Below are 27540 nucleotides of genomic sequence, written 5' to 3' on the forward strand. Positions count from 1 at the left end.
CTATCTATGCACAACCTATGCACTGTCCATCTAATTAAATCTCTTATGGATATAATATAGTAATCTGTATTAAATCATTTTGTCTGTTATACCATATAAAAGTATAGTATGGAGCAAATCTATTAAAATCTTAACAAAGTATTTTTTGTCACCCAGTATTTTTCACATCTGGTAAATCAACCATTCTCAAAAATACTTGTTTCAAACTGTTTAGGATAGGAGTGTCAAACTCAACACCTGCGAGCCAGATCTGGCCCATAATGTGGTCGGATCTGGCCTGCACGGCCATTCTGGAAACTGTAAGGGGCTGGCCCATGTCAATTCGGCCCGGCCTACGCTATCCAGGCAGGTGCGCGTGCACACAGGAGGCAGGCACACATACGCACAGGCCCAGCTCATGCCATCCCAGCAGGAGTGTGTGCACACAGGAGGCAGTGGGTGCATGTGCGCATGTGTGCCTGCCTCCTGAGCACCCATGCCTCAGCCTGGATAGCATGGGCTGGGCCTGTGTCCACAGGAGGTATCAGGCCAGCATCACCTCAGCCTAGCCCACCTCATCTCGGTGTGGATGCCACCAGGATGCAAAGGGGACGAATCAGCATACAGGGAAGAAGTCCAGAAGCTATCTACATGGTGTTCAGAAAACAACCTACATCTAAACATTAGCAAGACAAAGGAGATGGTGCTGGATTTTTGGAAGCAAAGAGAGGAACCTGCCCCACTGTATATCAAGAGGGGCCGTGTGGAGAGGATTTCTTCTTTTAAATTCTTGGGAGTGCTCATTAGTCAAGACCTCACCTGGAAAAACAGCACATCCCTGGTAGGTAGTAAGGCTCAACAGAGACTTCATTTTCTTAGAGTCCTGTGGAAAAATCAGGTGGAACAACGGCTGATGACTTCTTTCTATCCACAATAGAAAATGTCCTCACATCCTGTATGGTTTAACAGCGGTGGACAGGAAGGCACTACAGAGAGTGATTAATTCAGCACAAGAAACCACTGGTTGCCCCCTAACACCACTGGATGACATCGCCAGGTCTCGCTTTTCAGCAGAGTAAGGAAGATACTTAGGGATGATTCACACCCTGGCCAGTGTCTTTTTTCACTTTTACTATCGGGCAGAAGTCACAGAAGTATAGCCAGCCAGACAAACAGGTTTAAAAACAGCTTTTACCCAAGGGCTGTCAGATTCCTAAACACAAAATAGCACCACAGATCAATATGACAAATTTCACTGGTGCCAGTGTAGTGTGTAATATGTATATACCATGATATAACATCATGCAGTGTGCACCAGCTGAGGGGCCGGAAGATGCCCCCCCTGCACAAAGGATGGTGAGCACATGGTGGCCAACAGTTTACAGCTGCAGCTGCCCCACTCCTTGCCTCACCTCATCCTGTGGGATGAGCCTCCCACATACTGCCCACTGCTCCACCCACTACAGACCCCTGGATTCCATCCCCAACCTTCACAGGCACTACCCACATGAGTGACGTCAAGTTGGCCATGCCCGCAGGTCATGCCCAGTTGGCCGTCACCACCTTGGGCATATCCTCCTCTCCCCTGGCCCTCAGAGGACAACCAGCCCTCAATGAAATCTAATTTAACACTCCTGGTTGCAAGGATCCAAACCAATTGCAAGGATCCAATCCAATGTTTAGGATGTGCTTATGTAAAAGGTGCATGTTAACTTGAAGAATGCAAACTGCACTGTGTTTGCTGGCTATGTATCAAAAGCTGCAAAAGTTCTCATTCTTTTCACAGCTATATTTTATAAATCTACAGTTGAGGCTATAACTTATGTATGTAAAAGATTACCATGTGTGCCATTACTTTCAAAAGTGTTACATGCTCTTAGCCTTAGTAATGCATAGGTCTAGCTTAGTAATCAACCTGAATTGCTTTTTCCTATTCAGTCTTCCTTTGCCCATCTATTTTAGTTGCATTTTGGGGATATTATTGATACTAGGAAAAGAGCAATAATCTCCAACTCATCTAGGAGGAGTTTTTGATAGCATTGAAAAAGGTGGTCTGTAGAGACCACACAGACAAAGCATTTCTAGAGAAACTTACTTTGCTTTGGTTTTGCTGGGAGGGGCATCTGCATTTGCAGATGCATTTGGCTTCAAAATGGTGGATGGGACCTGTCAATTGAAACCCTGACCTTTTTTACATCTGTGCAATACAAATTAGAAAGGGGCAATGCTGTGATCACTAGGTCATGTCCACTATTTTGAAGCCAGTGACCATTGTTGTGGATATCCCTGTTTGTTGGTGATGGGAAGGAGCAATCTATGTTTTTTTCCATGCAAAAGAATGGAAAAAACTAAAAGAAATTAAATTTCTGCCACTTCTCATTTAAGCTACCAAAAGAGAATTAATTTTAAAATTTCTTTCAAGAGAGAATTTTAAAAACAAATGATGAAATCTAGTATTACAAACAGGGGGTCTCCCACAGTGCCAATTCTGTTAGGACTGTAATTCTATGTTATTAACTAGATACATGCATTTTAGAATTCACAAAATGCATCAATAACCAATAAATGCAATTTATTAAATATTTGAAACATGGTTCAAATAACAAATTATAGGAAACACAATAAAAATATTTGCGACTAATAGAGGCAATAAAATAAGCAATACTTTTTGAGAAATTAGAACATTCAGTTCAGTGAAAGACAGGCAATGAGAAGAGCACATTAATTTCAGTGAAATAAAGTCAGGGCATTCACAAGATAGCACATCCTGTTCTATGAGAGAAAGATGTTCAGAAAGTAACTGGGAAAATAGTGCCGGGCTGAAGAACTGATGTACTTTCTGAAGTGTTCGGCTCAGTGGTGAAATCTAAAATTTGTTATTACCGGTTCTGTGGGCGTGGCTTGGTGGTGGTGGGGTAATGTGACTGGGTGGGTGTGGCCAATTTTTTTTATTTTTAAAACCATTTTTTACATGTAAAACCATGTTAAAAAAATGCTTTCAAAGGCTCTTATGATCCCAGCTGAGTTGCCTGATCGTCAGAGTGTTTTTAAAAAACCCTCTGCCAATCAGGCAACTCAGCTGGGATTGTCAGAGCTTGGATTGTCAGAGCCATTTAAAAGAAAAAAAAGCTTCTGATGCTCACGCGGCTCAGCTGGACATGGGGGGGCGGGGGCAGGGATTTTTGCTACCGGTTCTCCAAACTGTCCGCCGCCATTGCTACCTACTCATCCGAGCCAGTCCGAACCAGGAGCATTTCACCCCTGGTTCAGCTAAAGAAAGAGAAGGCAGAAAGACAAAGAGAGACTTTTGCCATACAAAAAAAGCAAGGATTTTAAAAGCTTCCTTCAGAAAAGAGGGTTTAAAAAAAATAGCATTTTTCCTGCAGGAGAGAATTGTTTTAAAAAATAAAGCATTATTCTTTAAGAAGACAGAAAGCTATAAAATACTGTATGGCAGAGGTATCAAACTCAAGGCCCGTGAGCTGGATCCGGCCCATGGGGTGCTTAGATCTGGAAAAAGGGAAGGACTAGCCCTTGGTGCCTCTGTCAGTGAAAACGGAGCTCTGGAGGGCCACACGCAGTGGCCCTTTTCACTGGGAGAGTGCTACAGGAGGCCATCACAGCTGAAAATGGAGACCGGAGGGTTGCAAGGAGTCCTCTGAGCTCCATTTTTGCTGGCAGAGTGCTAGCAATACAAACTACTAGCAAAAGTGAATCCCCCCCCCAGCCCTGGCTGAGCAACCACTAGTGCCCCCCAACATAAGTGATGTTGAGCTGGCCACGCCCACCTGGTCACACACACACACACACACACAGACACAGACAGACACACCGAGGTCAAACACAACCCTGATGCAGCCCTCAATGAAATCGAATTTGACACCCCTGGTGTATAGCATTCGTACCCAGGCACAAATACATACATATGCATGCATAGGTACCAATTCACTTAGAAATGGACAATAAAATATAATATTTACAATCTGAAGCCATAGTTCTTTTGGAATTTAGAAATCATTTGAGTATAAAGAATGAATATAGCTCTCCTTTATCTGATTCTAAATCTAGCTGATCAATTAAGCCAGCTAGGCTTTCCAAGCTGTGAACCCCAACTGTAGAAGGCCCCTGCTTCAGGGATCCATAATATAGTGCTTCCAAATTCTAAGAAGTCAATGTACCAGAAAAGATTAGTTCAGCTCCTGTAAGACTTAGTAAGCTCTTAGGGGCTGTACTATAGTCTAATTCAGTGGAAGGCCATGACAGTGTTGTGGAATAAGGAATTAAAGAACCATCCCTTTAGGGCAGAAGAATCAGTTTATTTATTTATTGCAATAAAGGATCAAACCTTGGTATCACTACCATAAAAATGGAGGTCTGACCGAAGTATGATTTCCAGCTTAAAGCATTTATACAGTTTCAAACAAAGGATTCTGTGAAGTCAGCAATTCATATGGTCATATACATTTGTCATTTTTAATTGACATTTCCTAATTACTGAGTTTGTTACTATCTTTGCAAAACAGTTATAATTCTTTTAAGAAGTTACTGAAGCATAATATGGTCATCTTCTCTCTCTGACCTTAAAATGTAAATCACCTAGACTGTCCTTATCTGTGACAACTGAGAGGCCTTGAAGTAGAAATCCTACTTGAAAGGAATGTGCCTGCCTTCGTGCTGGATACAATTGCAAGCATTTTCTCTTTTACAACATTAAGAACAAAGAGGGCCCTTCAGTGATCATCTAGTTGGACCTGCTTTTACTTTATTTATTACTTTATTTGTCACTTTCCACATTAACAGCCCTTACTCATTTCAGGGCAACCTGACTGGGCTTTAGTCCAGTCTGTTTGGCTTCAGATGGTTCTTCTCTGAGAAAAACAATTGGTTGGAAAGAGTGGGGTAAATCTCAGGTTGACTATCTTTCTGCAATTCTCCAAAGTGACTCTAGCTAGTGAAAGAAAGAAAAGGTCTTGGTACATCTTTATCTTTCCCCATTAATAGAAAATTTCTGCCCTGAAAAAAAGTTCAGGTAATCCTACCTGGGGAAAAATGGAGGTGAAGACTAACAAAAGAGAGTCAGAAAGAAAATAAGGGAAAAGATTTGACCAAGTAGTGGGATTGATTTAATGGCTTTCATCTTAACCTGAACAAAGGAGTTGAAAGAAGTCTAATACTCCAGAAAAGATTTTGATTAAACAAAAAAATAGTATAGAAAGCAATTGTTCCCTACTATCAGGATGCTTTATCTGTCAGCTTAGTCATAGTTTTAAGGCTGCCCACATCAAGCCTAATTGGGAAATATAATTTATAAGGAAAAGAGCATATCAAGTAACAGCAGAATGCATATACTTAATTGGATATGTGATAACCAAGGAAATATTTATGTGTGAATTATATTCTAAAAATGTTATTTCACTGGGTTCATTCTACTGAACAGTTAATGTTAGGAGAGGATATCATTAGAAAAATCCTTGCTTTCTGTTTTTTTCAAACTGAGAAACATGGGCACTCAGAGGAGTCGGAGAAGTAGAGAAAAGATGAATAAAAGAAAACATCAACAAAAGGATCCTTTGTCAGTTCCAACAATAACACAAGAGCTCAAGTGTATTACCATGAAAAACTCTCAAGCACACTAAGAATATTGTAAGAATTAGGAACAACACTTCTCAGAAGTAGTAGGTATATTTTGTTTCAACATTATTTTCTGGTTTTTAATCAGAGAACCATATTTATCTTCTGTTCATGTGTAAAAGTTAGTGCACCTTGTTGAAGCAGATAATCCAACAAAAGTACAAACTACGAATGGTTCACATTATTCACATATTGTGACTCAGCAAAAGAATTTTCTTTTTCAGTCAACCTTATAAGAACCAAAGCTATAAACATTTCAACCGGAAACTATTGAGATGTATTTAAGAATACAAACTAGATTCTAGTGCATGTCCATCTCAACCTCCTTGAAAGCAGAGGCATGATATCACAATAAGTAAACAAATCAACAATATACTTTCTATACCGCATTTCCAGAGCAAGAGGCAAATACACATATTCTATCAGCATTTCTGCTAACTTAAGACCGCATGAATGGTTTGCGCACTGTAAAGATTGTGACAATATCTGGAATTGCTGTTGAGTAATTCATGCCTTGTAGCAAATGCAGTGTGTTGTAGGAGAAGTGCATTCCCATTTAACATTACTGATTATGAGGAAACTGATATAAGAAGGGAGAATGTCAACCTTGTTAATATAAAAATTGTTTTAAACTGATAGCAGGGAAAACTGGACATGGCTAGTCTAGTGAAGAGAAGGACCAGGGGAGTCATGATATTGGTGTTCCAATATTTGAGGGGCTGTCACAGAGAGAGGGGGTCAATCTATTTTCCAAAGCACTTAAAGGCCAGACAAGGAATAATGGATGGAAACTGATCAAGAAGAGATTCAATCTAGAAATAAGGAGAAATTTTCTGACAGTGAGAACAGCTTGCCTTCAGAAGTTGTAGGAGCTTCATCACTGGAAGCTTTCAAGAAGAGACCAGACTGCCATCTGTCAGAAATGGTGTAGGGTCTCCTGCTTGAGCAGGGGGTTGGATTAGATCAGCGGTTCTCAACCTGGGGGTCGCGACCCCTTTGGGGGTCGAATGGCCATTTCACAGGGGTCACCAAGCCCTCTCTTACCCCCCCCCCACCTTCACTAACCCTCCTCTCTGCTCTGTTGGATCGCCGGCCGTTCGCTTACCCCGCCCACTCCCAATCTATTGCTGCCTCCTGAGTCCCAGCTGATGGCTAGAGGAAAAAAAACTGTTTAAATTCTTGCTGCGGGGCTTTGTTAAATTGCTGGCCCGCCCCGCCCCTCCGCACCACTATTTATTGCCAATAAATAGTGGTGGGCGAGGGGCGGGCGAGCCAGCAATTTAACAAATGGTTCAGTGTTTTTTTGTAATTTTATTGGCCCGCGGAGCTTCAGCATAGGCTAATTAGCCCTTGATTAGATCGGCTCCCGACCCCCAGCTGATTTGCTCTCAGCTGTTTTGCTCAGGGCTTGCTGCTTGCTGGAGCAGATTTTTTTTCCCCTAGCTATGCTGAAAAACGAAACTGAAACTGCTTTGCTGTTGCTGCAACGTTGGAAAATTAAGGCAGGCAGATTTCTTTTCTTTTTCCTCACCAAAAAAGGTAGGTGCAAACAATGAGAAATTTAGGGAAAAAGAGGAGAGTTCAAGATTTTAAAACACAAAAGAAAAAAAGCTCTATTTAACTAGGGAATTGTAATAATTGAGATACTATTAATTGTATATTGTGTTGAAAGCAGAAATGGTTAAGTTGTGGTTTGGAGGAATATATGGGGGAAATTATTTGGTTTATTATTATTGGTAAATATAATTAATTGATTTGTAAGAAATTGGATTGCATGGAAATAATTGGAATATTCATATTCATATTGATTAATATACAAAAAAGGTAGTTATATAACTAATTGATTTATATTAAAATGTTGAATTTATATTAAACAACTGTAATATTACATAATTAACCAATGTGAGGATGGATATAAAAATAGATGACAATGGGAAGGGGTATAATATAGAATAGAAGGGAAAAATTGAATTTGATTAAGATTAGAGATGAGGATGAAGGGTAATATTGTTTTTTTACAAAAAAAGATGAAGAATAAATATGGCAAAAAGGAAATATAGAAATTGTAAATTTAATTGAAATGACTAAACACTGTTTAAATTTGTGAACCGGCCAAATACTCTGTTCAAAGAAAATACATTGTATGTTTGTATGTGTGTTTCTAATTATTGTTATTTATTCATATTTGTTCTCTTTTATTCTTTAAAGTTTAACAATTCATTCTTTATCTTAATATCTTTATATTTGTTTGGGGTTGGCTTTCTTCCCTTTCATCTTTTTTATTGTACAGCAATCTTTCTCCTCAAACCTACCACCTCTCTCTTTTCTTTCCTTCTTACTTTCTCTTCCTCCCCCTCTTCTTCTCCTCCCTACTTCCTCTTCCTTTCTCCTTCTCCTCCTCTCTTCCTCCCTCTCTTACCCTCACTCCTACTCTAATTTCCCTTTCCTTCCTTCATCCCTCTCTATTGCTGTATCCTTTTATGCATATGGACTACTCAGAGGGCTGAAAAAGTTATTTCTGACTGGTCCTCACACTTTTGACCAGTCCTCAAACTTACGACTGTCCTCACATTTTACGTTTTTGCCCTATCTTGTCACCATGCTGAAGAGAAGTAGTTGTGAAATGAGTGACATGATTGTTAAGAATGCTACAATGGGCATAAATGATGACCAGTCATAAGTGCGAAGACCGGTCAAAAGTGTGAGGACCTGTCAGAAATCACTTTTTTCAGCCCTCTGGGTAGTCCTTTTGTGCACATGGACTACTCAGAGGGCTGAAAAAGTTATTTTTGACTGGTCCTCGCACTTTTGACCAGATCTCGAATTTACGACTATCCTCACATTTTACGTTTTTTGCCCTATCCTATTACCATGGTGAAAAGAAGTAGTTGTGAAATGAGTGACATGGTTGTTAAGAATGCTGCACGGACATAAATGTGAGGATAGTCATAAGTGTGAGGACCAGTCAAAAGTGCGAGAACCTGTCAGAAATGACTTTCTTCAGCCCTCTGAGTAGTCCCTATACACATAGCCATGGCCACCCGGTCACATGACCAGCTAGCCACGCCCACCCAGTCACATGACCTCCAAACCACGCCCACAATAAGCCAGAACCGGTAGTAAAAAAATTTAGAACCCACCCCTGGTTGGGGGTCACCACAACATGAGGAACTGTATTAAAGGGTCGTGGCATTAGGAAGGTTGAGAACCACTGGATTAGATGATTTACACGGTCCCTTCAAACTCTGTTATTCTATTCTAAAGGGAAGACAGATCATCTTATAAAGAAGAAAACCTAACATGGAGCAGAGTACATTTTTCCTGATATATGTTCAGGTAATATGATATGCTTCCTGAAATACAAAGGGAAATTTTTCAAGGATACTTTGTCAAAATAATTTATCAGCACAACCATTCTGGAAAAAAAAAACCCAATTGGTTTGAAATATGTTTTTGAAGTGGTGAAAATTAAATCCAAAACAGAAATGAAAAACAGTCACTTCTACCATTAGCTATAACAAGATGACTATGTCTGGAAATTGATTTGAGGCCTTAGAACAGAAGCAGGATACAAAAGGATAGAGCTATTTGCACCTTACAGCCTGACTTATACTCCTCTAAGAAATTCTTCTGCTTGCAGATTTGACAAAGGATGTTGTTCCTGCTGATTCACTTCTGAACATGGAAAGTAGTGGTGAGGAGAGACTCAGGTAACCAAATACAGTACCTTGAGTTGGATCTCTGTAAATTCTGCAGGAGAATGAGACTGAACATTCCACAAGGAAGATGACAATGGGAGAGAGCAAAAGGTCTATCAACATTTCAAAAGAGGAACTGGTTGAAAAAGCAGTTTCACCTCCCTTCCCTTCAACATGGTAGAGGAAGTTGAAGTCAGAAGTCATCTTCAAGTTGAAGTCACAAGTCATCTTACTGTATGAGTAAAAATTCAAGCCTACACCAACTATAGTAATGTGGACTCTAAACCAACGTGGATGTAGGAGTCAAGTCACTTTCGTATCATCTGCTTTTCTCTCTCTCTTTTCCTGGGTTTAGTTACCCAGATGATTGCTGTGAAAGAGAGAAAAACCTGAAGTTACATATGACACCTTGAGTTATATGAGAGAAAACATGTCATAAATAAACAACAAGGCTTACAATAACAAAACAAAATCTTAATAATTTCTCCTCTCAGCTCTTTTCCCATTGCAAACAAATAAACAAGAAATACTTGCCTTTATTAAAGGGAAGCAGATAAGTGAGTTGGTGGCATAGATCAAAAATACTTTTTGTACTAACATTGATGAAGCAGTCTTCTAGTTCTCTGACATCATTATTTTTTTCAGACTTCTATTTAAGAATCTATTTAAAAGTCTGCACCGGATGGGTTTCTTTTCATGTTCACAACTTTCCTTAATTCATGTGGATGGGAGAAGAGAGAAAAAGAAGAGCAAATAAGCAAGAGACAGCATACTGTGAATGAAAAGGGGGATGAAGTAAGGAATACACAGTATAAGAGAAGCAGCTTTTTCAGATGCATCTCTTGCAAGTAATGATTTTTGGGGGTTGTTTAGATGCTTAAGCAAAGCATAGATAGAAAAACTCACATAATTTAATGCTACATCCATGTCATGAAATAAGAACTTCAAAATGTGGTTCTACAAAAATTTGTGACTGTATCTTTCTCTTTCATAATAAGTGGTAGAAGACAAATCTTGTAACAGGACCAAATGCTTCAGTATGATCATTTCAAGCTGGAACCCCATTCTCTGCTGCGAGTTGATCACATTTCCTTTATAAATGTCAGGGAGAAATTGATTGAAAAGGTAGTAAAGCTGCCAGGTAATAACCAAAGTGCAGCCATGGTGGCACAGTCAGTAGAATGCAGTAGTCCAGGATAACTGCCAACTGCCAGCAGTTCAATCCTGACTGGCTCAAGGTTGACTCAGCCTTTCATCCTTCTGAAGTCAGTAAAATAAGGACCCAGATTGTTGGAGGCAATATGCTGACTCTGTAAACCACTTAGAGAGGGCTGGAAAGCACTGCAAAGTGGTATATACTTCTAAGTGCTATTGCTATTGCAGTGGCTGAACATGATTTTGTTCATGTCTAGCACAAAACTGGATCTGACCCTGATTCAAAGTGTATCTCACTATTTTAGGACAGATGCATTTTGAACACATGTACCTAGCCCTCAAGCATATCTCACTAGCATTACTAATTCCTGTTACAATTGAGAATGTGTGCAAAACTTTCTTGGCCAGAAAACACTATTTTAAAAAGACACTTCAGAAGCTCATCTTCCCCAACACACATGCATAATTCCACTGCACTAGAAACATTTCATTGTGCTGAATGTTTTTTCTACATAATCTTGTTCTGTTTTCTAGGGTTTTAATTAGTTTCCATAAGTGAGGTATTTGTACCATGTGGTTCAAAGATTGTTGTGTTGTGTGTGTGCTTGTATGCAGAGTGGGGGAGCAGGCCAGAAAAAGGCAAAGGAAGCAATTTAAGCTGTTTCAGTTATTTACCTGCATTTGTTCTAACGTTCTTCAAACAGATGGCTTCAGCGTTTTTGTTTTGTTTTTATTCTTTCTCTTCCTCCTGTCATTCTGACTTGTTTAGATGGACCATTTTTCTCTCTGAACAATTGCATTAAGAGTAGAAACAAAGTCAGACAGGAGGTCAACTGAAGGATTTTCTGCTGTTAAACTCAATTACAAGCAATGACTGAAATGAATTTTAAAATGTCTTTCCTGAAGGCTGAAATGCATGCATGCTATTCTGAGATACAGTATCTTACAAGGTGCTACGTGAAGGCCCTATTTGAGATCAACTTGGTTTCAATAATTTCCCCTCCCCTTTAGTTCTTTTCCGTTTTTTGTGGATACACTATAAATACTGCAGGGAGGAAAATAAGCAAAAACATTTGATAGAGCTTCACAATGAACTGTTCAGCTGCAAAGGAGAAATTTATTAATAAAGCACAAAATGCAAAACAATGTCTTAGTTAGAACTTGAGAATATTAAGCAGCCAAATCAAACATCAACAGCTGGTTTCTGAATGTAATTCAGAAATGTAATTCAGAAATGTAACTTTCTTGCTGCCCAGTCAACACAAGTATGCTAGAATAACACCAATATCACAGGAGCTACTCTGGCTGTCAGTTGTCTTCCTTCTCTAATCCAAAATATTGATTTTTACTTAGAAATCCATTTGTGATGTTCTCTTCCTAGTAACATGCATAGCAGGAAATTCTCTTCCCAGTAGTTACTGTTTCTAGAGAAGCCTTGCCTCTTCTCAAATGATCCTAACTTAAGGTAGTTTATTCCTTATACACCAGTTCCCATAGAAAAAGTTCTTTTTCAAGCTCCAGATCTTCAGCACCTTGGACCAAGCAGCTACAACTTGGTTGCATAAATCTGGTCAACTGCCAGATGTCAATCAAAAGATTAAAAATTATTTTTTGTTACCACTTACTGGTCAAACGAACACTAGGGGAAGTGAGAATCTGTGGAGAGTACAACAGGAAAGATACAGTGCCTGGAGTGTGGGGCATGCCTGTTGAAGGAGACAACTCCTACCCTCAAAACGACGCTATAGAGCACTGTGCACCAGAACAACTAGACACAACAACAGTTTTTCTCTGAACGCCATCACTCTCCTTAACAACTAATTCCCTCAACACTGTCAAACTATTCACTAAGTCTGCATTACTATTAATCTTCTCGTTGTTCCTATCACCCATCTCCTCCCACTTATGACTGCATGACTGTAACTTTGTTGCTTGTATCCTTACGATTTATATTGATTGTTTCCTAGTATGATTTGATTGCTTATTTGTACCCTATGCCTATCATTAAGTGTTGTACCTTGTGATTCTTTTTTTTTTATTGCAAAAGTTTTACAATTACATTTTCACCCCTTTTTCCCCCCCACCTCCCCCCCCAAACTTCCCAACCTCCCTAACCCTCCCTAACCCTCCCCTCCCCCCAGACTTCCCTATAATATACTCATAATCATGAAGAACCCTAATATAACACTTATATATAAACTTGAGCCCCTCCCTCCCCTGTATAATTTTTCTCTTTATCTCATTACATTAAAAAATTTCTAGTACATTATTTTCAAGTAAAAGCTATTTGATACTTTCTAGTTTGATATTTGTTCTGAACATATTCTATCCACCTTTTCCATTCCCACTCATAAGTCTCTTGTGAACAATCTTTTAAATATGCTGAAATCTTCGCCATCTCTGCAAAACTGGCCATCTTCAAAGTCCATTCCTCAATAGTGGGCAAAGCTTCATTCTTCCAATATTTACCTATCAACAATCTTGCTGCTGTTATCATATACAATATCAATTTTGTTTCACCCGATGTAAAACTCTTAACTATACCCAATAAAAACAGTTGTGGAGAAAATTGAATTTTTTTCTTCAAAACATTCTGCATGACCCACCAAATTTTTATCCAAAAAGCCTTAACTTTCCTACAGGTCCACCAAACATGATAATACGTAGCATCCAAACATTCACATCTCCAACATTTTGGCTGAACATTAGGGTACATACATGACAACTTTTTGGGATCTAAATGCCATCTATAAAACATTTTGTAAAAATTTTCCCTCAGGTTCTGCGACTGTGTAAATTTAACATTCTGAACCCAAATTTTTTCCCATGTTTCCAGCATCACTGGCTCTTCAAAATTCTGTGCCCACTTAATCATACAGTCTTTAACTAATTCAGTTTCTGAATCTCTTTCTAGCAAAACATTATAAAGCCTTTTGATATGCATTGGACCTTTCTCTTTTATATGTCTAACCAATTCTTCCTCATGCAACATAATACCAGTTTTTTGGTCCTCTTTCCATCTCAATTGTAATTGATTATATTGTAACCAAGTTAAATTAATCCCTTCATCCAACAGTGTCTGCAATGTCTTCAGCTGCCATCTGCCCGCATCTGTAAAAAGAACCTCTTTATATAAAAACCCCCCGAGTGACATTATATTTGTATTCCACATAGTATGACCAAGATCCAGCCATAACGGTATTTTATAATCCCATTTGAGTCGGTGCTTCTTCCAAACTCTCATCAAAGATTCTCTAAGTATATGACTTTTAAATACTTTATCTGCTTTGTCGTCATAAAATAAATAAGCATGCCATCCAAATTCAAGATCAAAACTTTCTGCATTCAGTATTCCAGTCTTTTTACTTCCAAACCAATCACTTGTTAAAGTTAAAGCTGCTGCATCATAATATAACTGTAGGTTTGGGAGTTTAAGGCCTCCTCTTTCTGGAACATCTTGCATAATTTTCAGTTTCACTCTCGGCTTCTTCTCGTTCCAGACAAACTTATTCACTCCAGATTGCCAAACTTTCAATTGTTTATCACTTTTAAGCACCGGAATCATTTGAAACAAAAAAAGAAATCTTGGCAAAATGTTCATCTTAACTGCTGCTATTCTTCCAAGTAAAGACAGCTGCAGTTTTTTCCAAGTCTCCATGTCTTTCTGCACCTCTCGCCACAACACCTCATAGTTATTTTGAAACAATTTCATGTTTGATTCTGCAACCTGAACTCCTAAATATTTTACCTTAGGTACAGTCTCAAAACCTGCCCTCCTTTCAAGCTCATGTTTACGATCTTGTGTCATGTTTTTAACTATCATTTTAGTCTTTTTTGGATTCAGTCTAAAACCTGAAACTTTACCATAGTCTTGTAAAATGTCCTTCATCAGGATTATTGATTCCATTGGTTGTGATAGGGTAACAACCAGATCATCTGCAAATGCCTTTATTCTGTAATCCTCTTGCCTAATCTTTATACCTTTCAAGATATTAGAGTCCCTTATTGTATTTAACAAGACTTCTAGTGTTAAAATAAATAAAAGTGGGGACAACGGACATCCCTGTCTTGTTCCTTTTTCAATTTTAAACTCTGTTGTCAAACTTCCATTAATAATAATCTGTGCCTTTTGCTCTTGATAAATTGCTGAAATCGCCTGTATAAATTGATCCCCAAAGTCCATCTTTTTTAAAGTCTTTAGTAGAAAATTCCAATCCACTCTATCAAAGGCCTTCTCTGCGTCCAAAAAGACCAGCACTGCAGGAATCTGTTTATTCTTCTCAAGATATTCCAATAAATCTATTACTTGCCTTACATTGTCCTTCATGTGTCTGCCCTCGATGAATCCCGCTTGATCCTCATGAATCACCTTTTGGATTACTGGCATCAACCTGTTGGCTAATACTTTCGCATAGATTTTATAATCTGTATTCAAAAGAGATATTGGTCTATAATTCTCTGGTTTTTTAGGACCGACTTGTTCTTTTGGTATCAAAGATATGTAAGCTGTTGTCCATGATGGGGGTATTTTACCCCCTTGTTGAATATTGCAAAATAAATCTCTAAGTTGTTCCACCATTTCAGCTTGCAAAGTTTTATAATACACTGCGGTCAAACCATCCGTACCAGGAGCTTTGGCTGTTTTTAACTGTTTAATTGCTACTATTATCTCCTCCTCTGTTATAGGATAATTCATTCTTTCCTTTTGTTGATCAGTAATTTTTGTAACTCTTTTATCATTTAAGTATTTTTCTATAAGTCCATTCTGCACCTCCTCTTTAGCATATAGTTTGGTATAATAGTCCACAAAGGCTTCTTTAATTAATTTTTGTTGAAAAATTTCTTTCCCTCCAATATCAATACTATCTATAGTCCGTATACTTTGTTTTTTCCTCAATGTGTAAGCCAACCATCTGCCCGGTTTATTAGCATTACAAAATGTATTATGCTTCGCATATTGTAAGTTTGTTGCAACTTGTTCCGCCATAAGCATTTGAAATTGGTCTTTCAAAAGTTTTATAGCACTACTTATTCTTTCATCTGTTGGATTTTTAATAAGTAACTGTTCTTTATTCTTTATTTCTATTTCCAATTCAGATCTTTTCTTTTGTCGAAACAGTCTATGTTTAGAATTCATGTGGATAAGTACCCCTCTCATATAAGCTTTACTTGCATCCCAAACAATTTCAATTGGGGTACCTTTATTCGAATTTATTTCAAAAAATTCTTTCAAGTGCTTTTTAAGTTCTGTTGTATTTTTTTCATATCTAAACAAGTTCTCATTTAATCTCCAAGAACGTCTCTCAACCTTATCCATCTCAATTTCTATCCATACTGGGCTATGGTCAGTCAAAATTCTTGGAAAAATCTTTGTTCTTTTTGTCTTGACAAGTAAATCATCTGACAACAAGATAAAGTCAATCCTAGAGAAGGATCTGTGTCTATCAGAAAAGAAAGTGTAGTCCAGTTCTTTTGGATTATGTATTCTCCAAACATCTTTTAGTTCCATATCTTCTTTCATGTCAAAAAAAGTCTGTGGTAGTCTGATTCTAGACTTTGCCAAACTCTTTTTATCTAATTTAGAATCAATTACTCCATTCCAGTCTCCCATAATTAAAATAGATCTGTAATCCCATTGCAGTATTTTAGTATGTAACATCTTATAAAAATGGTCCTGTTGTTGATTGGGAGCATAAATTCCAATCAGAAGAATTTGGCCATTTGCTGTAAGCAATTCAATTGCTACAAACCTACCATCTTCATCTGCTTCTATAACTTTAGCTGTTAACTTTTTATTTACATAAATAACCACACCGTTCTTTTTTTGCGAGGTTGAAGATATAAAATGTGTTCCTAATTTGGAGTTTATCAAATATTTTTGATCTTGAGTTGTGATGTGCGTTTCTTGTAAACAAATTATATCATTATTAAATTGTTTCAAATATGTAAATAATTTCTTCCTTTTCTGTGCTGAATTCAACCCATTAACATTCCAAGATAAACACTTAAAGGCCATCAGCCTCTTTCTGGAGCACAGAGCAAAATACTTGAAGGTCATCCGAAAGCTTCGATCTCGCTCCTCCCATAGCTCCAATCTCTTGTGCAGTACTCTTAACTACCTCCTTGTCTTGTCTTTCCTGTTGTTGTTGTTGCTTTTGTTTAAGTAACTTAGATTGAGCTCTAGTTATACGTTGATCCTTAACTTCAATCATCCGAACCGAGTCCAAAATTGGAGAAGATTCCAGCAAGGGCTCATCCAGAAAACCTCCTTCTGCACCTTGCACTTCTTCTAATTCCTGCTTGGACTGTTCTTGCAATTCTCGTTGAGGTTGCTTCTCTTCACTCTCTTTAATCTCCAGAACTGTAGATGTACGTGGAGATGGTGTTCTTTCCTTAAGAATAGTAGTATAAAAGTGTTGTGCCTTCTCCACGGTATTCAAACGGCATCTTTCTCCCTTGTATCTAAAAATTACTCCAGCTGGTGCGTCCCACCGGAAGGGTATCTGTAAATTTTGCAATTCCTTAACAAGAAAGCCAAATTCTTTTCTAGCTTTCAACATTTTAGGAGGCAATTCTTTATAAATTCCAATTCGTGAGCCCCCGACTTGTACAGAAGTGTAAAAGGATTTTTGCAGGATATCATTTCTTATTTCTCTATCTGTAAAATATATGACCACATCTCTAGGTAATTGTCTTTGTCTGGCCACCCAAGAGTTCACTCTGTAAATTTTGTCTATTTTATGAAAAACCACATCAGGATTAACTTGTAGAATCTTAGCCAAGGCCTCTGAACAGACTTGTCTCAAATCCTGTCTTTCCTCCTCTCGAATTCCCCGAAGCCGTATAGCGAACTCCATTGCCCTGAATTGTATCATAACAATCTCGTCTTCAACTCTCTGCATTTTATTGTCAACATCAGCAATTTTATAATCATTGTCTTTCATCTTAACATTAACTTCTGATTTAAGTTCTTCAACTTTAAAGTCAACTTTCCCAATAAATTCTGCCAGGCCAGATGCCACTTCTGATATTTTTTTGGTCACCTTGTTTTGATTCTGTTTCACCATATCTTTAACTTCATTAATTTCCTGCATAAATTCCTGGTGTGATTTTTGAAGTTTATCATCTATCCCCTGATGTGATTTTTGAAGTTTGTCATCTATCTCCTGTTGAGATTTTTGAAATTTATCATCCAAAGTTTTAGAAATAAATTCTTTTAAATCTCCCACATCAAATTCTTTTTTCTGAATCTGTAACTGTTGAGCAGGGGGAAGCTGCGTTTCATGTTTGTGTGTGGGGGATCCCCCCCCTGTTGCCTTCCCTTCCTGCTTCTTTGAAGCCATCCTGCCACGTAGGCTAGTTTTTCTGAAGAGGGAAATTCCTTTTCCTTTCCCTCTTCCACAGAAACTTCTAAAAAAGTTCCCCAGATTTAATCAAATGAAACTGAAGTAAAACAAAGTCAAATTTTAGAAAAAGAAATTTTTTCTTTAGATAGAGCAACTTTGTAGCAGCTTTATAACTTTGTAGCAAAGCAGGAAGGCTTCACAAATCCACTTTCACTAGCTCGTTAACTCAAATGCTGGGCGCCATATTTTTTCAAATCACTTTCACTCACTCGCTTTCTCTTTTGAATTAAAAAGTCAACAAAGCACTAATACTTGCAATTTTCAAGTTTCTGGATTCAAGTTGATATTTCCGCTGTTTGTTAAGGTTAGTTCCTTTCGCTTTAAGAGTTTGCTGCTGCCGGCTTGTTCTGCTAATTAGCAGAAACGTCCCACGCCGCCCGGAGTTTCAGCAGGTTGGAAGGGAGCCACGCCTGTTTCCTCCCCAGAAACAATTCCCTGGGGGGTTACAGGGGCTCAACCTGTACCCTGCTGACTCTTCTCCTTCAATCTTCAAGATTTTGGAGTTTTCGAGCCGCTCCTCGATCGCGGGGCGGCTCTACAGGCGGCGGGGCTGGCGGTCTTTAAAGAAACACCACCGTCGCCGAGGCTCGCAAACCCGTACCTTATGATTCTTGATGAATGTATCTTTTCTTTTTATGTATACTGAGAACATATGCACCAAAGACAAATTCCTTGTGTGTCCAATCACACTTTGCCAATAAAGAATTCTCTCTCTCTCTCTCTCTTTTCATGTGATCGATAACATTGGGTGGACTTGGAAGGTCAGAGAGCAGAACCAGCTACCATGGCTCCTAAAGCACAGCTGTTTTGAAGCACAGCATGAATGCATGCTAAAGACATGCTGTGAAGCAGATAGATTTAAGACACCATGATTTTCTGCAGGCTTCAAGATGGAACAAGAGCATAGCAAAGCAGTTCTGTGGATGTACCCAAAGATTTGGTGGCAATGGAAATTCTAAAGATCCAATATGTATTTCCTGACCATACAGGTACAGTAGCAGCATAATATTCATGTGTGCGCGCACACTCCCCCCCCCAAATGTTAGACTATGTTCACTAAAATTATTTTGCAATTTATCTAGGCAAGTTTTAAAGGGAAAAAAAAAGATTGCCATTGACACAGGTAATGCAAAAGTCAGAAAATTACTGCATTCTGATTTTTATATTTAATAATTTAGGAAGTGGAGGTCATTTAGTTTGTACTGTAATTTGTCAAGCTTGAATTCTTTAAGTATCCATATTAGAAAGATCTGGCATGGAAAGCCTGCATGATGTAAAACGTGCATTTAGGGCCTGGGAGTTTCAGTCTCTTCCAAAATCCCAAGTCCAATTCTCTTTCATGCCACTGCACTGCAAGCTCCTGGGGACTTCTCTTTACAACTCAACAGAAGCTCAGCACCTTCATCCTCATTTTGCTTCAAACACAGGAGTTTGCTGAATGAAAGACTTGTGCAAAGATTACATATCTTCTTTTATCAAGAAAAAAGCAATTGAACTGTTTCCTTTCTTTCTGCTGAAAAGTGTAATTTAAAAGATGTACCTTCCCTTTGGAAATCCATTCTGTGATTCACATATCCAATAGAGCCATTCTTTTGGATGGCAACTCTTTTCTATCACTACCACCCACCCACCTCTCCACTTTGACAATTTCTCCTTGTGAAAAAGTGGTAAAACATTGTGAAAAAAAGGTAAAGCATCTCCGGGTAAAACATTTCTGGCATCTATTGTATGTCAGGATGGCAATTAAATTAAAGGGATAAGAAGTTCTCTGATTGTTTGATTGAATGATTGTCTTACAAAGGAGGTGAGTTTTTTGACAAATCAGAAATGAACAAGAAAGGCAAAAATCACTGGTGCAACTAGTGGTTCAAAATAGTGTCTTCTAAATGGCTTGATGAAAAGATGGGCTATATACCTATCATATTTGAATTTTGTAGCAATGTATTTTACCAGGCTACTAAGATAGTAGCAGCAAATGATATTCTTTGATAATGAGACCATCATTTTCCTCTCTTGACCTCAATCCATATACACATCAATTTTCTCCCCTTTTGTATTCTTCATCCTCAACTATCTGATATGGTGCCTTTATCTGCAAACCTAGCAAATAATTTATTGTCAAATGAAACAAATTCTGAAAGCTGTTATATCATTGTAAGATGAGATATGTCTATTATATTTCACTAAACCATACTATGGGGATTGGTGCTAATTCAGTGAATTAGCCAGGGGTGAAATGCCTCGGTTCGGACGGGCTCGGGCGGGTAGGTAGCGATGGCGGCGGGCAGTTCGGAGAACCGGTAGCAAAAATCCCTGCCCCCGCCTCCCATGCCCAGCTGAGCCGCGCGATCATCAGAGCCTTTTTTCCCTTTTAAATGGCTCTGACGATCCCAGCTGAGTTGCCTGCTAACTCCCCCCCTCCTCAAGCCTCCAGCTTGCTTACCTTAGCTGCTGGTTGCATGATGATCGCAACCCATTGCATCAGCAATCTCCCTGCCTGCAATCAAGCTCATCGGTGAGCAGCTCTATCTGCAACTTTAAGACTTGTGGACTTCAACTCCCAGCAAAGCTGGCTGAGGAATTCTGGAAGTTGAAGTCCACAAGTCTTAAAGTTGCCAAGGTTGGAGACCCCTGTTCTATTGGGGTCCCTGTTTTTTCCCCTTTGGGAGCTTTAAAAAAAATAGTTAATTGGGGGGTTTTTTAGTTGTTCTTTTTTTAGACCTAGCCATTTAAAGTTTAGGAAGTTTTAAATTTAGCTGTTTTTATATAAATATAAAAATAAAAATAAAATAAAATAATATTTGTGCAGCTTTCTGAGATTTAGTATGTTTCTGTAGTGTTTCACTCTAACTACACAAACACACAAAATCTCACAAAGCTGTATGTGGAATTTTGTGTGTGTAAAGTGTGAAAGTTGGGTTTTGGGGCTTTTTGTGGCTGTGTGAGGTTCCTATTGTTGCAGGGGCCATTTTGGGTCTAGCACAGCTGCTTTTACATTGTGGGTGAGCCAGTTGTGTTGTGTTGTGTTGCGTGTGTGTGTGAAGTGTGAAAGTTGTTTTTTTGGGCTTTTTGTGGCTGTGTGAGGTTACTGCTTGTTGCGGAGCCATTTTGGGTCTAGCACAGCTGCTTTTACATTGTGGGTGAGCCAGTTGTGTTGTGTTGTGTTTTGTAGGTTAAAAAAGGGCAAAGAAGTGACATTGACTTGGCCACGCCCACCCAGTCACCTTACCACCAAGCCACGCCCACTAATTAAGCCACGCCCACAGAACCGGTAGCAAAAAAAATTAGATTTCACCCCTGGAATTAGCATCAATCCCCACAGTAGAAGAATGGGTGAAAAAATTGATGGAGTTACCAGAGATGGCAAAACTGACTGTTTTAATTAGAGAAAAGAACATAACTAGCTTTGTTTCTACCTGGAAAATGCTTCTGGACTTTGTGCTTAAAACATAATAAAATAAATAATAATAAAAAAGGCTTTGGGTTTTTGTATTAAGTTAATTTACAGTTATAGAAATGGCTAGCATTTGTTAAATTGGTAAAGTAAAAAGTTGAGTTTGCAATTCTATTTTATATTTTACTGTACTGAAAAAGTTGGAAGTTAATGCCTTTTTTTTCTTCCCCCCCCTTTCCCCTACATTTCTTTCCCCTTTCTTTCCCTATCCTATTTTCTTACTATTTTAATTTTAATTTTATATTATAGTAATTCTAATTTTAAAAATGGGAAAAATTCAGTGAATCAGAATGTTTTACGTTAATGAAGGGTTCTATAAGGGAGGTTATGTGGGTTTGGGGGAAAACCCACGGGGGTTGCAGACCAGTCCGGTTGCTATTAATGGTGCTGTAGGGGGTGCGGACTCTGGGGGAAAGGGGACTGTTAGAATGCCCTCTAGTGAGGGCTTCTCTATTAACACGCTGAGTGGGAGGGGCAGGTATGGCGGGAGCAGGGGGCCATATCATGTGGTGGGGGCACGTGCTCGCTATCTCCAAGCGATTGCGTGCCCCGGTCCCCTTAGCTCTTCCCGTTCCCCAGGCTGCTTAGAGTCTCAGCGCCCGAGTCTCCGGCTGATGTTATGTAATGCCAGGTCTGTGGTAAATAAAGCCCCCCTCATTTGTGATCTTATTCAGGAGGGGGGAGCGCACCTGGCAGGTATCACGGAGACCTGGTTGGGCCATGAGGGGGGAGTTCCCCTCGTGGAGATGTGCCCATCAGGCTTCCGTGCATTTCATCAGCCGAGAGCTCAGGGCAGGGGCGGGGGGGTGGCGGTCATTTTAAAAGAAGGTCTCGATCCGAGGGAGACCACTGTACCTCAGATAGCCGGATGTGAGTCCCTTTTTGTGAAGTGGGGTCGTGGGGCGCAGATGGGTCTGTTGATCACGTACCTGGCTCCCTGCCGCGTGGCAACGACCCTGCCCGAGCTCCTCAATGTTATAGCCGAGGTGGCGGCTGATACCCCCAGACTTGTGGTCATGGGGGATTTCAACTTGCCATCCATCGGTGAAACATCTGAGGTAGCTTGGGAGTTCATGGCTTCCATGACGGCCATGGACCTGACCCAAGTAATTCACGGCCCTACTCATATGGGGGGACACACTCTGGACTTAGTTTTTATCTCTGGTCAGTGGTTGAGTGGTCTTGATATAGGGGATGTAGATATTGAACCCTTGTCATGGTCTGACCACTCGCTCCTTCGACTTGACTTTCTGACCGCCGTACCCCGTCGCAGGGAGGCGGAACCGACCAGGTGGTTCCGCCCCAGGCGCCTGATGGACCCTGATAGGTTCCAGATGGAGCTTGGGCCATTTCTTGAGACTCTAGCTCATGACTCGGCTGATGACCTGGTGGCCGCCTGGGATAGAGCGGCTGCCGGGGCTTTGGACCGGGTCGTGCCTTTGCGGCCTCTGACCCGGTGCCGAACTCACTTAGCTCCCTGGTTTTCCGAGGAGCTGAGGGAGATGAAGCGCCGGAAAAGACGCCTAGAGAGCAGTTGGAGGGCCAGTCGTTCCGAGTCTGACTTGACACTGGTAAGGTCTCATATTAAGACCTACCTAGTGGCGATAAAAGCGGCGAAATCTAGCTATTTTGCCGCTCTTATCGCGTCATCAGATAACCGCCCAGCCGCCCTGTTTAGGGTGACCCACTCCCTCCTCCATCTGGGAGCGCGGGAGGACCCCTTGCAGGGCCGAGCTGAGGATTTTGTACAGTATCTGGATGATAAAATAACTCAGATTCGGGAAGACTTGGCCGCCGACTGGGTTAGTTCAGACGAGATGACTGAGGCAGGCCTTGAGAGTGTTATCTGGGAGGAGTTCGATCCTGTGGCTCCCGAGGACGTGGACAGGATCTTGGGATGGCTGAACGCAACCACATGTTTATTGGACCCGTGTCCCTCCTGGTTGGTGCTGGCTTCCCGGGAGGTTACACGAGGCTGGCTCCAGGGGATTATTAACGCTTCTTTGAGCGAGGGTGTTCTGCCGGCTGCCTTGAAAGAGGCGGTGGTGAGGCCTCTCCTCAAGAAGCCATCCCTGGATCCGGCTATTTTGGCTAACTATCGTCCAGTCTCCAACCTTTGCTTTATTGCGAAGGTTGTTGAGAGTGTGGTGGCGCGACAGCTTCCCCAGTACCTGGATGAAGCTGTCTATGTGGATCCGCTCCAGTCCGGTTTCAGACCTGGGTACAGCACGGAAACGGCATTGGTCGCGTTGGTGGATGATCTCTGGAGGGCCCGGGATAGGGGTTATTCCTCTATCCTGGTCCTATTAGACCTCTCAGCGGCTTTTGATACCATCGACCATGGTATCATGTTGCGCCGGCTGGAGGGACTGGGAGTGGGGGGCACCGTTCTGCGGTGGTTCTCCTCCTATCTCTCCGACTGGTCGCAATCTGTGTTGACAGGGGGGCAGCGGTCGACCCCAAGGCGCCTTGTTTGTGGGGTGCCGCAAGGGTCGGTCCTCTCGCCCCTCCTGTTCAACATTTATGTGAAGCCGCTGGGTGAGATCATCCGTGGTTTTGGGGTGGAGTTCCATCAGTACGCTGATGATACTCAGCTGTACATCTCCACCCCAGACCATCCCAATGATGCCTTGGAAGTGATGTTCCAGTGCCTGGAGGCCATGCGGGTCTGGATGGGGAGAAACAGGCTTCGACTCAACCCTTCCAAGACCGAGTGGCTGTGGCTGCCGGCATCCCGGTATAGCCACCTGACGCCATCGCTGGTTATTGGGGGCGAATCATTAGCCCCCATGGAGAGGGCCCGCAACTTGGGTGTCCTCCTGGATGCGCGGCTGTCTTTAGAAGGGCATATGACAGCCGTGGCCAGGGGGGCTTTTTGTCAGGTTCGCCTGATACGCCAGTTGCGCCCCTTTCTGGACCGGGACTCCCTACGCACGGTCACTCAAGCACTCGTCACTTCTCGTCTGGACTATTGTAACGCTCTCTACATGGGGCTCCCCTTGGGGTGCACCCGGAGGCTCCAACTGGTGCAGAATGCGGCTGCGCGGGGGATTATGGGAGCGACGGGGCGCTCCCATGTGACTCCTCTCCTGCGCGAGCTGCATTGGCTTCCGGTGGACTTCCGGGTGCGCTTCAAGGTGTTGGTGATCACCTTTAAAGCGCTCCATGGCTTAGGGCCAGGGTACTTACGGGATCGCCTTCTGCCACCAATAGCCTCCCACCGGCCAGTTTGCTCCCACAGAGAGGGCCTCCTCAGGGTGCCGTCGGCCAGACAATGCCGGCTGATGACCCCCAGGAGGAAAGCCTTCTCTGTGGTGGCACCTACCCTATGGAACAATCTACCCCCAGAGATACGAGTGATCTCCGACCTCCAGATTTTTCGTCGGGCCCTAAAAACTTATTTTTTTCAGCTAGCCGGTCTGTCCTGATTTTAGGGTTAGTTTTAAAAATTTTAATATTTATTTTAATTGATAAGTTTTAAATTATGGGCCAAATTTATAAATTATTTTAACTTTATTTTTAACTGTGATGTTTGTATAGATGTTTTTTATCTGGCTGTTCACCGCCCTGAGTCCGAAAGGAGAAGGGCGGTATAGAAATTCGAATAAATAAATAAAATAAATAAATATATATCTTTTATTGTGTTGATAAACCAAATACTTTTACCTTAAACTTTAGCAAGACAAGGTGATTTATTAAAAATGGATATGATATATTTTATAACATCATAGAATTTTAATGTATCCAAATTCCACACTATCTCAGATTATTTGTTTATCTACCATATTTCATTACTTGTATTTGCTTCTTTTTATTTGTCATTTATTTGAATCTATTACTTATATTCTTCCAATAATATGTAACAATACAATGTAAAAAGAAATCAGTGCAACTTTGAACATACAGCATTATCTACAAAGAATGTTGTAGTAATATTTTTAACAGCTAAACAAGAAAAACTCTCCCCACAGTTGTATGTATTTTGCAGAGGTGGAATTCAGCAGGCTCTGACCAGTTCTGGAGAACTGGTAGTGGAAATTTTGAGTAGTTCGGAGAACCGGTAAATACCACCTCTGACTGGCCCCACACCCATCTATTCTCTGCCTCCCAAGTCCCAGCTGATCAGGAGGAAATGGAGATTTTACAGTATCCTTCCCCTGCCATGCCCACCAAGCTACGCCCACCAAGCCATGCCACGCCCACCAAGCCACGCCCACAGAACCAGTAGTAAAAAAAATTGAATCCCATCATTTTGCTTCATTAAACTTTCCAAAAAAAAAAACCATAGGGAAAATAATCACCTCAGGCTTATGTGGTAACTACAAGTTTTGGGTACTGTTCACATCCTTAGTTCAGATGTAATTGTGAACCAAATTGGAAATCTGTACTAAGAAAATCTGAACTTCTTGAATGAAAGTGGAATATACAAACAGCAAGTAGCCAATATGACTGCAAAGCTCTTATCCAAAGAGACTAATATATGAAGGTAATTGAGACTTGGGGTTTTGCAAATTGCTGATTTATTTTTCCTTTTTAAATCAACTACTATAAGACTGCAGGCTATTCACATTTGCATTTGCTGAAGAAATGCAATTTGTACATCTCTATTTTCAGTCACTATGTATGACCACTTTTTATGTAGATCCTGCACTTAATTTGAATCTGTATGGTTGATTAGCAGACACTATTACCTGGAGAAAATGAGTTATTTTTTTTTCAATTACCTTACATAAATTAGATAATCTGAATCTAGGTCATTGCACATATTTGAAAGAAACTCCCGTCAAACTTGTTAAGCATATGCCACACTAAGCAGTAAAATAGAAAGTTGTTAAATGATTCCTTCTGAGAAATGTCAGGATTTTCTAAGACAACACACTAATCCCAAATTTATTAGCAGTTCTATGAGAATTTGCATATAGCTACTATCAAACAGTACATGAAATGAACTCCTTAACACTCTTTAGTATTTTCATTAGCACTATAAAACCAAGATGAAAAATTATTTAATAAAGATTAATTATTTTTTAAACCTACCACCAATATATGTTTTTTTAAGGCCATGTCTTTGGCTAGCTCAGAATTTCCTACCTTATACATTGTTAAATATTGACCACTATCCCTCAATATTAGGACTGCTTATTTAAAATTTTTTAACTTGCCATAGAAAAACACATGCATATTTCTAATCTACTGTACTTTCTTGGAGCGAGGATTCAGAACAAGAGTTTATAAGCCCTCTTATAATCAGGAAAATTAGTAGTTAAGGTAGCGTTTCTCAGCCTTGGCAACTTGAAGATATGCAATGTTCAATTTTTCAAGTCCCAGAATTTTCCAGCTGGCTGAAAAAAAGTGGGTTAAGGTGTTGATTTAGAAACCAGAAAACCACAAATTCTAGTTCCACTTTAGGCATGAAAAACAAATTAGGTGACTGGTCCAGTCACTTTTTCTCAGCCCAATTCACCCCACAGGGTTGTTGTGAGTAAAATAGGAGGAAGAAGAAATATTGGTGTATTTGCTATCGTGAATGAATATGAAATATTCTTATATGAATATTGACATGAATATGAGTATATGAAAAAGAAAAGTGGGATAAAAATCTTTTTTAAAAAATCTCATCAGGCACCTGAAAATGCTTGGATGCTGATAGTGGGTCTACCAGTATCTGAGCCCCAAATATAAACATTTGCTCAAATATGAAAACAGATTTTTCAGTCTCATTGAAGAGGTAATGCTGTTTGGAGAAAAGCTCAAGTAAAGTATAAAAATATTTGTATGTTGGTGAAAATCAGATAATTTATTACTGTGCTTCAGTGAATTTTGAGCCACAGGATAAACAATGAATTGTCTTTAAAAAACAATAAATAACGAAACAGATAGATGTGCAGATCAGTCCAAATTTGAGGGAAACTTTTACAATATTCTGTTCTGGTAAAATTGGTAATAGGCATATGCAGATTTTCCAAATATATCTATTGTTTTGCATGCTTATTTCCCTAATATATGTAATGTTGTTCTGAGACAACTGTACTTGACTATTTTTTCTTAGGCTATTTTGCTGTAAATCCTGGAATTAGATTTTAAGATACATTTTTTTAGATTGCTTGTGAATATCTTTCTATATTCTTAGGAAAAGTGTAACAAGAAAGAAATACATTTAAATGTATGAGCCACGATGGCACAGTGGTTAGAGTACAGTACTGCAGGCTACTTCTGC

Source organism: Pituophis catenifer, unplaced genomic scaffold (assembly GCF_029215685.1).
Source record: "Pituophis catenifer annectens isolate HBS135680 unplaced genomic scaffold, rPitCat1.0.hap2 SCAF_7, whole genome shotgun sequence".
In the NCBI taxonomy this organism is placed as follows: Eukaryota; Metazoa; Chordata; class Lepidosauria; order Squamata; family Colubridae; genus Pituophis; species Pituophis catenifer.